Source organism: Podarcis melisellensis, assembly GCF_964234715.1.
Source record: "Podarcis melisellensis genome assembly, chromosome: 6".
Taxonomy (NCBI): domain Eukaryota; kingdom Metazoa; phylum Chordata; class Lepidosauria; order Squamata; family Lacertidae; genus Podarcis; species Podarcis melisellensis.
This window is the reverse complement of record NC_138538.1, coordinates 42,981,624-42,994,906: the sequence shown is the minus strand read 5'-3', so window position 1 is coordinate 42,994,906 and position 13,283 is coordinate 42,981,624. Positions and strand designations below refer to the sequence as shown.

The window sequence follows — 13,283 nt, the reverse complement described above, 5'->3', positions numbered from 1 at the left end:
TCACAATCTACCTCTTGGGCTGGATATCAGATTCAGGCCCTTAGAGAACGGAGAGGTCTCCTGGCAATGGAATCTTTACAGACCACAGAAAGCCCGCCCCAACCCTCCAGCCTATGTTGATACTCCATCAAGCACACAGGTTTAGGTCTACCCCAACCAGCACACCCACCCAGGTCTCGGTAACACATTCCAGGTTTTCCTCCTCTCATTCATTATCAAGTTGTAGGTAAGCACAATCTTATTACAAGCCAACCTGATTTTCAGTAACAACACGAGAAATGGAGGTCTAGAAAAAGTGATGACCTCCAAACATCTATAGCCTCTTCTTCTCACATACATTTATTCTATTGCTATTCTATGTGCTTAAACACGCTATGTATAGCCCCAAGACTCTGCAATGGACACTGCTGTTCTGTTAACATCAATATCTTCCATGAGTGCAACAGAACTTCCTATTCTGTCCACTCCAGTTCCACCCCCGCCCCCCCCCAAAAAAACACTGTCAAAATCATTGAAGGAGGAGAGGAAACGGAAGTCCTGTTGCACAAGCGCAACTCAGCTCACACCATGTTGGATGCAACCAACATGGTGTGAGCCCTGGATTTCATGTCTCCTTTCTGTGGCCTTGATTACATAGAAGCAAAACTAATTTTGCAGTCAAATATGCACAATAAGGGAATACAGCCTATTCTCAGGAGTGCACCTCTGATAATAAATGTTTTCAAACACCTCTTTATCACATTCACACTTGGGGGGAAATTCTGTATGCCTAAAATATAAAGTGCACACCTTTAGAAGAAAACAAAGGGAAAGGGGGCGGGGACCCTAGTATACTGTACATGATCATGAAACTTCTATGAATGGAACAAACTAATACACTTAGCCGTGGATCTGTTGCATTCTTTTCCATGTTGCTGTGCAAATTTTATATTAATTGGATGGAAGTATTTCCGAAGAAGGCATATAAGCCTATATGGAGCATGACCTTTTCATTATGCATGCAGTTGCCATAGTACAATTCTGGGGTCCTTTGCTCAGATACAGAGCCCACAAGCGTCCTCTTTTCATGCATCCAACTCAAATAACTGAAGGGAAAACAGATGCACCAAAAGGGGAAATCCCTTGTATGCCAGGTCAGCAGGTAACAAGAGTCGGGAATAAATTGCCCACCCTTTTGAGTTTACTTTGATGTCACGTCCATGATTCTCTGGTGTCTTGTTTACAGAATGGTCCCTTGGAAAAGTAGGTATTTCATCATTAAGTATGGGGGGAAATGAGGCCCAGGAAAGCTACAACATATGAGGGTACCTGAGTAAACCTGATTCTGAACAGCTGACAAAGGTGAAATGAAACAAGATCACAGAACTGGACACAGCTTTAAAGGCTTTCAAAACACTGGGGGAAGGTGCACTACACAGTATGTTAAAACACAGATAAAATATTTTCCATCATTGTTTTATTGATAATCATTGTGTACATTGCATAGAGATTTTTCTGCTTAAGCAGTCTATCATTTTTCCTAGATAAATTACTGGAAGCTAGGAAGGGTCTAACAGAAAGAACACAAAAAAATTATTAGGAGTAATGCTAACTGCTGTCCAAATGATGAAAGCAGACAAATGGCATCCTCTGACAACTCCAACAGAAAATGGTTTAATAAAATTTGGTCTTTTGCCACAATGATAAAAATTGACGGAAATGGTCTAGTCAAGGGAAGTTAGACAAAGAAATTAACGCTTTGAGACTCTATTGTCTTCTACATATGTGAAACATCAACTAGAATTATTTAAAGCCTTTTCACTGCAGTTATACTCAACCACTTATAGAAATTGTAAACAATTTTTAATATAAATCCTTAGAAATTAGTATATTTCCTATTACATTTAAAGTGTATTTTAGAAAGTAACATGGTAATAAAAGACACAAGCATGTGATCTCCCCAGAGCATGTGGCATGGCTCACTTGCTAGCTACCTGAGTTTTGCCACTGCTTTCCTTGAATTCTAGTGGCACCACAGGCATGTGGATTGATATAATGTGGATAACATGAGCCAATGTCTTGCAACAGCCAAGGATTAGCTGAGTGGCTAGGGCAACTCCATGGACAGTTTTCCTCTTTAAAGAATCAAGCTGCCTGCTTAAACACTCTCCATCCCTTCCCCCCTTCCCAGTTGTACTATTAATTAATATTATTATTATTACTACTATTAGTAATAATTATTACTTATTATTAATTATTACTATTAGTTATAATAGCAGTAATTACCAGGGCAGCGGTTCTACAGCAGTTCAGCTTCTCCTGCTGGATTTCCTCACCCTACCCTTAAAACCCTGTAGTGCTGTCTCATTGTGAATCCTGCAGCTTTTGCTGCTGTAAAGTTCCCCGCAAATTTCCCAGCGCAAAACAAAGTACATTTGGAACTTGTATATAAGCGGCCATCATAACCAAATATATGACTCATCCTCAGAAAAGCACCACTCAACCACTTCTGTTGCACTTTCTGTGTTTGGGATTCTTACAAAACCAGAAAAACCCATTGCTGGCCTTGTGCAATGCCAGTATGCGAGGCCAAGAAAATAGTGGGGTGTAGCAAGGCACAAGACATCACACTGGTGCACACACAGGAAGTTTGTGTTTTCATCCAAGGTCTGTCACTGAGCTGCGGCAGACCTTCAGGCAATCCCCTTAATTTCCTTTATTCTAATTTTAGTTCAAATATTTTGGTGATGTTCCAATATAAAAAAACAGCTAATATTGCACTTACTGAAAACAACTCCCGCCAAATGATGTATTCTTTTCCCCCAGTGTTCATCAAATAAGCCTGAATTTTAATAAGTTATCTATGGAAAGGATCAGTTTAAATCAAGGGCTTATCTATCATTTAACTGACATGCCTGGTACTCCCCTTGGTGTTATACTGTCAGCATTCTGTTCTTACAGAATGGAATGGGTAGCCTTCCCTGTCCCTCAGCATCTGCTACCTGAGGCAGTGCCTCACTTTGCTTAATGGTAGGGCTAGCGCAGGTCTCTGCTATTTGAGAAAAGAATGGTATTTCCCAAAGTCACAGTAGATTGTGGCTTTGAATGCTGAGTATCTCAGAAAGATAATCACATTCTTGAGGAGAAGACATCAAAATATTGTGCAACAGCCATGCTTTTGTGGCTCATGAAACTCATTGCCTGGCAGGCACTAAACTGTAGAAGAGGACACAACTTGAACTTCACAATCTTACAGTAATAATAATATATAAAAATAATAATAAATTGTCCAGTAGCACCTAGAGACCGACTAAGTTTGTTCTTGGTATAAGCTTGGTATAAGTGTTCATGCACACTTCTTCCATCATTTCCCCTTCAGCTGTCCCTTCAAATTACACTATTATAATGATGTACATAAACACACATTTTCAACCTTCTGCTATTTTTCAGTTTTGCTTTTTCAAGCCAATCATGTGTGTGTTGGGGGGAGGGGTGTTGGGAGAGTCGCTTTGACTGTCACAAAAGCTAACCAATCAGAATTCACACAACCAACTTCTACTGGAAGTAGGAAGCACCTGCTGCTCCTCAGAATGAACCTTTTAGCAAGGTTGTATATTTGATTGAAAAGAGATGAATGTGAATCATGTTGTATGCATCTGTATGTACCCTTTTTACACATGAGAGGGGTCAATCGGTTTTCAGTCTCACTCCTGCTATTTATGTTAGCAGCTTACCCTTATTCATATGGAGGAGAATCTGGGGACAATTTATTTCTAATGTGAATTAGTCTTTCAGGCAATGAAGGTCACACATTACAAAACTAATTGAAGCGTGAGCCATATTAAGCCTTGTGTGTCAAAACTGAATCCTGATTGTGTGAGCAAGCTCTTCGGTAGTTTATCTGAGGTAAAGACTGGTGTATCAGATAGCGATTAACAAAGACCACTACAATAATCACACACGGCATTGATAACACGTTTCCTGTGGAACCTCAGCCATCATGTTCATGAACAATTAAATGTCTCTAAGGGAAAGCCTGTCCTGTGACAAATTCTTGAGTTTCTGGTGCCTCTGCTGCAGCTCCTTGCAGTGAGGCTTAGCATGACTTACTCCAAAATGCCATGTTCATGTCTAAGTCAGCAGTTCATAGGCTTCTTGCCAAAAACATACTCTATACAGCGGTAGCTGCTAAGCAACTCTGGAAAACTCAGCTAATGCCATTAAAGCAATGAACAAAAGCTGGGGAAGGCTGCACCAAAGCCCACACAGAATTAGTGATGTAAGTTCCATGCAAACCATGCAACTGAAGGAGATCTTCATGCCACACTGCTCATATACTTGCGAAGGGTTCCATGTTGGAATCACTGCAACAGCGTTTGCTGCAACCTTAGCACTGCTCCAGCCAGTGGATGAACACAGTTTTGCGTCTCTCAGTTGTGTGTCACACATTAAAGGCAATTAAGTTAGGCTTTTTTGGCAAAATTGTAAAAAGAAATTGACATTTTTGAGCTATTTTTAAGGGAAAACAACACTGGGTTGCCAGGACATTTTTTTTTGTCAATTTCCTCCTGGACACTTCTTATGACTGCAGTATTCCAGGTTTGTCTGGGAAATTCTGGGCGTACGGCAGCCTTACACAACAGCATTCCCAGGGCCTTTCTAGATTATTAGTGTGTGTGCACAACTGTCATTCATTTGCTGTCTCTACCTAGACTTCTTCTGTCAAGGTGAAATCCATAATATCCCAGAATTCCAAAGCACTTTATAAGCCAGGCCACAACCATACCAGGCCAGATGTCTGAAGAGACTTGCTGGTTATTCTAAACCTTAACAACTACCCCTCATTTCAGAAGTGAGCCCTAAACTGCATAGGATCCTGCAGTCCTGAAATTTTAATAAAGAATGGCCACCACCAGAGAACAGCAGCAGTAATAACTATGACAGAAGATAGACTTCCTGCAATATGGTTCTTCCCTAGTTTTAAAAAAAAATACAATGGTGAGAAAAACCGGGGTGTGTGTGTGTGTGTGTGTGTGTGTTTAACCAAGCTCTTTTTGTCCGTTGCATAAATCTTAGGTAAGGAAGGGAAAACCAAGTCCAAATTTCAAGCACGTCACCATGTGCAATGCTGCTATAGAATGAAAACAAAGGCACATGGAAGGGGGGAAAAGAAACTAGATTCACACCCTCCTGCAGCTTCCTGCTGATAAGAAGAATCCCTGGACTTTAGCCACCCAATGTCACTTGGAAAGCATCACTAATACATACTATGGAAATTATATCTATATGCTTACAAAGAATGAATATCACATTCTCTTTAGTACCTCTTAAATAAGTTACCGTATTTTTCACCCTATAGGACGCACCTAGTTTTTTTGGGGGGAAATAAAGGGGGGAAATTATTATTTTTTCCCCAGCCGCGGATATCTGCCCGAAGCGCAGGGCGCCCTGCTTCAGGGTGCCCCACGCTCCATGCAGCAGGCTGCTATCCGCAGCCTAGGGAGCCCTGCGGCAACTCCCGCAGGGCTCCCTAGGCTGCGGATGTTTGCCCGAAGCGCGGAGCGCTCTGCTTCAGCGCTCCCCGCGCTCCAGGCAAGCAGGCTGTGGATGTCTGCCCGAAGCGGGTGGCACTCTGCTTCAGCATGCCCCGTGCTCCGGGCAAGCAGGCTGCTATCCGCAGCCTAGGGAGCCCAGCGGGAACTCCCGCCGGGCTCCCCAGGCTTGCGGATAGCTTCCTGAAGCGTGGAGAGGGAGAGGGGTCGGTGCGCACCGACCCCTCTCCCTCTCCACACTTCAGCGAAAGCCTGCATTCGTCCCATAGGACGCACACAGATTTCCCCTTCATTTTTGGAGGGGAAAAAGTGCATCCTATAGGGCGAAAAATACGGTATATAGTGAAACCACAGCATCTGTTTCATAGATCACAAAACAGGGATATCCTGATACCACAGAATAACCAAAGTAACAAAATGTTGCAGCATGGAATGATCCTCTTTAGTGTTCCAGCAAACCATGGCCCTTTCCAGGATATGCCATTCCATATGCTCCCCTCTGTTTTCTGATCTCTCTCTCTCTCACACACACACACACCAGTCAGCCAGCATTCCATGTCCATCCAAGTATGTTCAGTCCTCATTTGGCTGTTTTAAAACTTGAGGAGGGCAAGGAAGGCCCCTCTTAGTGATATTTTTTTTTGTTCTTTTACAAATCTTGAGGCTCCTCCCAAACTGCTGATACTTTATGTGGATGGTGCCATTTTGAATTTCTGACTGTATCCACACTCAGCTCCGAACTTTGGAAATAGAGGGAATGATTACTTTAATGTACCGTAAATACATCCCTATGACCATTGCTGGAAAATGATGGCCTCATCCACAATCTGAGGCCATGGTGGAGAACAGTCCAGGAACACTGCAATCCCAAGAAACACAAAGTAATATGGGGAAGGTGGTAGTGAGAATCTCCCTGGATTGACACACACTTTTAACTTATTGTAGCCAGAAAGAAAGGCATATTTTCAGACACTCACAAGCTGCACTTACAAACATTGAATAAATGACTGTAGTTCAGATATGGTTCAAACATAATGCTTATCCGCGATTTGGCTTTGTTTGAGGGAGCCAGACTGGACCCTTCAACTCAATTGTTTCTTCATCGCCCATTGCTTCTTTGTGCTTGGCCTGCAAACCAGTATCCCATCCCCGTTTATAATCCTTTGTGGCAAAACAAGGGCAAGCCATTGCTTGCCAGTTCAGCAAAGTATGGTTTGCCTCAAACCAAGAAAGAAGGGAGGGAATCGCCAGGCACAAGGGGATAAGAAAGTGCATGAGCTAATACCAACCTTTGGCCCCTCCATGTGAAATGAGGGGTGGGGAACCTCTTGTTCTATAGATGTGGCTGGATTCAAACTCCCATCATCCCTGACCATTGGCCATATGGCTGGGGATGATGGGAGCCAGAATCCAACAACATCAAGAGGACCACAGGTTCCCCAGCCTATTATCATATGTGCCTACATGTGTAGAGGCAACATATTTATGTGTGTGTTTGTGTATGAGCATGTGCACACATACTTTTTGTTATTATTTCCTTTTTTTAATGAAGTAATAGAAAGTAGCAGAACAGTGCAGAGGATAAGGATACAGAGAAGAATAGAGGAGTGGGCAACATAAACTTTCCCCTGTAGTTTACATGAACCTGGACATCTGCTGAAAACTTTAGTTTCTCTCTTGAGAGAAATTGCCTTGCATAGCGATTACTTCTGGGGTTGAAAATATACTACTAGGTTTCCTATGCACTTGAGCTGAAAAGCAACTGCAAATTTTTATGTTATGGTATCAAATCAGGCTCTGCCAACTACGTATCACTGAATGACTCAACATTTACAGTCACCGCTCCTTTTCCCTTGTAGTAGTTTGGAATTTCGCCTTTGATACTGACAGGGAATAAATGGTTGCCTCAGTCACGTGTTTTCTGGCTAATTAATCACCTAGTGCACATGGTGTGCTTTTCCTAGCTCCTGCCGACAAGAACGAGTGGTGCACCAACTCAGTAAGATGCATTGGCACAGCTGTTTGGAGAGCTTATTATGGGTTCAGGATCTAGCTATCTTTAAAGTGGCACTGGCAGTCTGAGACAAGGGCTCCTTTACCCGTAGTTACACATGTCACTAAATGGATCTTTGAGCCTCTCTCGCCTGATTTTGTGTGCATGTGAGAATGCTGTTCATGCCAGAATTTTAAAAAAGTGGAAGAGAGGCACTTTTAAAAGGCATAGACAGGCTTTTTTTTTCTTATTATGTTTTTATTGTAATTTTACTGGTGTTAGCCGCCCTGAGCCCGGCTCTGGCCAGGGAGGGCGGGGTATAAATAAAAATTTTTATTATTATTATTACTACTACCAATGTAGGTTTTCTGTTCTCACTAAAGATGCCAAAAATTCAAAAAAGCATGTCTGAAAGTGGACTGAGAGACTGTTCATAACAGCAGCATTTCATCACTATCTGCCTCAAGCCTTTATGCAAGGAATGTGACATTTTGGGGACAATCTCAGCCTGTGGCTTTTTCTGGCCATTTTGGTAGGACAGTTGGGTCATCTTTTATTTTGAAATCAAATGCAGTTTCTCCTACTGTTGTAGCAAGATGATAGCAAAAACCTTTCCTCTTCTAGCCAACGCTTGAAAAGATAAAGGTGCCCCATTAAGAGTTGCCAAATCCAGGCCCTGTCTATAAAACACCCCAGGTATGAACATTCAGTCACCTAAAATCCCCCATCTCACTTTTAAGATGAGGCAGAGGCCCCAGAGCCTTCCATTTACTTAGAATCCACAGTCTGGACTAGTTTTTAACTCAAGAGACAAAACTCAGCTCGAGTTTACATCCAAGGAATAAGAGCTCTGAAGGACGCTCTCATTATTTGCCAGATCTGCTTGTCTGATACAGAGTCACCTGTATATCTAGCATCTGTAAACAGAAAGAAAACCAAGGGGCCCGAGAAAAAGCAGGCAAAGACCTGTCAACGCAGCCCCACTCAAACCCCCATGCTGGAGATGGAGGGCAGCCATGCATGAAGGCAAACAAATATGATAGAGGAAATTAACAGCACAGAGGGGGGAGGGAATATCCACACATTGGCCATCTGTTCAGTTTTCTACCACGTGTGTTAAGGGAAAAAAGTCACCAGGTCTCAGAGCAGTTGCCCTGAAAGTGTTCAGAAAGTCACTACAAAACTATTCAGGAAAAGAAGCAGTTTTCAGAATTCTGAAGTTTTCATGACACAAAGAAATGTGCCGAGAGTACCATATCCCATTCTATATAATACCTATATACTAAACACACACTTTTGCTGGTCATCAGATTTGCTGTAGTTTAGATGGCCGAACTAAATTTTGAACTAAGCTTTCTTCCACTTTTTAAACTGGGCCTTCTCCACTGCCAGTGAAGAGCAGCCCTATGACTATAAATTAAGCAGGTGAAGCCTATCCTGAGCATAGAAGCCAACTCCTAGGTGCCTAGGTCCTTTCAGCCCCCCTAAAATATCTGAGGGGGCTGGACCCCCAAAGTTGATGGGCATTGCCATTCAAGTGGCGGGTGTGAACCAAGTCTTGTGATCAGTTATGTGGGCCTACATGTCCGTCCTTCCAATATTTTATTCAATTTGGCATCCCTGCTCCTGAGATTTTATTTCTCTGGGTTGGGCCACAGCTGGAAGCACTGGAGCAGAGGCAGTAAAGGAAAGTTGGCAACCCTACTCCGGAGGAAGCCACAGGCCTTGATGTCCTCTTGCCTCGGACCAAGACCTGCAAGGTGAGACACGTGAAGGCACCTCTTCCCAATACGGAAACAGCCTGGCTACAAAACAGCGCCGCGGGCGGGCTGGGTGGCTGCTCGCTGGCAGGACGCGCCCGGTATCCCTTTGCGCCACCGTCTCCTGACAGCGCACGTGGGAGCTTCCCGGGACATGGAAATTAACAACAATGAGCGCTCATTAAACTAATGAGAAGCCTTGCAGCGCTTGTCATCGGGAACTTCCGTCTCGCGCCAAGAACGAGGCAAGCCCGGCTCTCGGAGATCGCGCCCATGCCGAGCGCGCCGACGGAGCGCAGCCACCAGCGCAGCCCGACTCCGCCCCCGCGCCGGACTTTGCAAACTCCGCCGCTGCCCCGCTCGGAGCAGCCGGCACTTTCCCGGCTCGGCAGTTACGCAAGAGGCCCCCACGGCTCCCCTCTAAGCTGCTGGCGGCGCTGCTGCTGAGAAGGCAGAGAGAGGAGGGCAGAAGCGAGCAGCCCTTCGCCAACCCCTCTCCGCCTTGGAGCGGGTGGAGTTGAGCGGCTCTCCTCCCTTCTCTCTCTCCCCCCCCCCCCATTGTTTTGCTGCTTGACTTCTCCGGTTCCGCCATCGGCTCTCCCCTCCCCCGCGCTCCCCCCCCCACACACATTGACAGTTCCCGGCAATGGGTCATCGGCGTCGTCCCCCCTCCCGTCGGGGTGGCGAGAGTCGACTCGGGACCCAAGCACACGGTGATGGCTCCAAAGCCGGCTTGATCTCTTGCAAAGGAGTAGGTGGGAAGAGAGACGGCGGAGAGAGCTGCTTGCCCTCCACGGTCCACCCGCACCTGCCTCCCCTTCTCAGCGACCCAAGTTACGCATACAAACTTCTGGATCCCACGACGCGTCTCTCCCCCCCCCCTCCCCCGCACTTTCCTTCCGGCTAAACACATACTCGCGACCCCCGCTTCGACACCTTCTCCCTCTTCCACCTGCTCCGCTTTAAGGCGACCTCGCGCGCCCCGTCGGTGAAACGGAGCGCTGGGTCCTTTAGGATTATCCCGCCTCGCTCCCACCAACCACCTCTGCCGGGGGATTTCTATTTATTTTTTATTTTATTCCCCCCACCCCCCAACGCGCACACAGCGGGTGTTGCTGCCGCCACCTCGGCGGGCAGTTCACACGCCCGCCTGCCTGCCCGCCCCAGACGGCGCCTCTGGAGATTGTAGCTTTTTTGCCTGGAAGTGGCACGCGCGTCCCGAGTCTGCCCGCTCTCGGCGTACTTACCCTCCCGTGAAGGTCAGAGTCGGCTGCGCAGCCACTGGAGGGGAGGGGGAGAAAAACACGCCACTTCCCCAGCCACTTGGCCAACTCGGCTCAACTTGGGTGCCCTCTGCTTGTCCCGCCGCTCTCCTCTGGCTTTTCTCTTGGCACCAGGTAGTTCCAGCTGTTGCAATCCTCTCCTGTGCGCTGCCAGGGGTGCTTTCACCCCCCCCAGGACCCCTTACGGACAGCTCTCCCTCCCCCTCATTTACTGTCACCTTCTCGCTCTTCAACTTCCTAGATGTACCCAAGAGAGGGCAGCACTCAACCATGGCTGGCCACGCCCCCTTTTGCGTAGCCTGCCGGGAAATGTAGTTCCCGAGAGGTCCTCTCCTAAGCGGAATCGCGCTGGTTCTCAAAACAATTCCTGGGAGCGCCCACGCAGGGTCGGCGGTAGGCAGGCGGCCGCGGTTTTGCGTGTTCTTTACGCGCTCGTTTTCTCTCAATTATCCACCCTGTCGTGAATGAGATGCTGTTAAATGAATGTTACACGACTTGAAAAGGGCAGCTTAAGCAACACTGTAACTGAAATGAGTTAACTTTATAAAAACTAACGCTTTAAAAGATAATATGTTGCCATGCCCAAGCAATTTGGAGATGATTGTCAACACAAAAGCTCCCCAAAGCACAGACTACTCTGCTGATCAGAACAGATGCTCCCTAATCTTAAATATGAGATCTGATTGAAGAGAGAAGGTGCCCTAGGGTTTTTATTTACTTGCTTATTTATTGCATTTATATCCCACATCTTTCTCTTAGGAGCGCAAAGTGACATACAGGGTCATTATTTGAAACACACAACAACCCTGTGAGGTAGGTTACACTGAGACTCAGTGAGCTTCATGGCTGAGTGAGGATTTGAATCCTGGTTTTTCAGGTCGTAGTCCAACGCTCTAATCACTATACACCCATAGGGTAGTGGAAAACTTTCCTTTCGCCAAGAAATATCTACTTATAACCTTGAGGTTGAAATACATGAGTTCAGAATGAGTTGATATAAATTGCACAGGAAAAGGTGAGAATGCAAACTGTTCATATCATATATTTTTATAATATTTTCTCTCAAGAAGTTCTTTCAAGAGTTGGGAAGAGATCAAATGTGCCAATCCTATGAACATTTACAAGCACGCTCTATCTAAAATCATGGCCACAGAATGGCAATTGTTTAGATCAAGGGTGGGGGACTTGATTTGGTTACAGGCCAGATCCTTAACTCTTTCATAGCCCCCAATTTGACAACTGGGCATAGCTACTCACCTGTCATCAGCTGGCCAGCTGGGCCTCACAGCACAGCATAGGTCTCTTGGCATGGCATTTGTACCACTAGAGGAAGTACTGGGAGCAACTAAGAGGGGCAGATTGTTGTGATTTTGCCTTGTTCGTGGGAACCAAAAAAGACAGGAAGATAATTTCCTTAAGACGAGTATCATGAATGAGTAACCACAGCATCAACATTCCAAAATTGTTACTGAGCCGTTGATTATAAGAAGTGGTGCTTCTAATTACAATGATGCACAGTGAATGACAATGTATAACCATTAGGACTGAATTACTCAAATCTTTCAGTTAGAGTAATCTTAAAGCATTTAAACTGCTTTAAAAGTGCCATGTATTAATTGGATGGCAAGTTATTTTAAAACTAGATAGATAGATAGATAAACACACACACACTGTAGGTTAAAGACACCATAGAAGATGCATTCTGTCTTCTCCATCACACTATATGGAACATATATTCGCAGCATCTAAAAATAAGGGAAGTATTCCCCCCTGGAAACACACACCTTCAGAACTACCGTTTTTATTTATATGTGAGATTTAGTCGCCTCAGATTCATTCACAGATTGATTTAGCCCTCATAACAATGGTATACAGCTGTATATAGTCCAGCCACAGCATCTCAGTAAAAAGACAGAATTATCATTGTGTCCCTATAAGCAAGGATCTCAGATCAGCTAGCAATTCAATGCTAGCAATTAGGCGGATGTATGAAAGCATATCTCATCCCTGTGGTAAATTCCTGTGTTATGGAGCATATCCTCTCCTCTCTAACAACAGCCCATTTCAACAAATTCTCCTATCATGAGTTACATATGTGTTGCAATAAAGTTGTGGACATCATTCACATGTATGGATGAAGGAAAGGACTAATAAACAGGAGTGGCAACCTCTATAGGCCTGTGATAAACTTCAAAAGCATCAAAGGTACATGGATGCCTACCTGTGCCAGTAACTGAGACACCTGGAGAAGCTTTGAAACCCTAAAGTGTGACTCAGAGTTGTTTAAATACGTGGCTCTCAAGTGAGGGATGGAGACATTCCAGAGATTTGTGGGAGACCTCACAGTTAAATTGCCAACCAGCTAATAGTAGGAAATAATAATACACCAAAAGTTGGAAGAACAGAGGTGGTGTGTGCTTAACGGGGAATCAGTTGCTTAAATAATAGCAGTTGTTGTTAACTGTGCTTAATCTGAATCAGGGTTCAATCCTGGAGCCTATTTTGACCTCTAAGATTCAATGGTTATGATGCAAAAAGAAAGTGGTCTGGCTCTCAAAATGTGAATGATGCCTTCCTGCTCAACACCTAGTAGTAACACTAGCCAGTTGCTTCCCTCTTCCCCATAATAACATAAGAAGTGTGCTATGTTCTGAGCTGAATCCTAGAACAATAGGATCCAGAATGCAGCAGTCTGATTGGTCCGCAGGAGCCACCC

The 13,283-nt window shown here is 44.9% G+C and overlaps 1 protein-coding gene across 1 annotated transcript in view; it reads right to left on the bottom strand.

Annotated features, from left to right (window-relative positions):
- Positions 1–10,818, bottom strand: part of TFEB (transcription factor EB) — a 68,929-nt gene extending 58,111 nt beyond the window's left edge. The window contains exon 1 of the mRNA XM_081915594.1: positions 10,532–10,818. The gene's annotated coding sequence lies outside the window, so the exon portion shown is untranslated. The remainder of the gene's footprint in view (positions 1–10,531) is intronic.
- Positions 10,819–13,283: the final 2,465 nt, after the last annotated feature.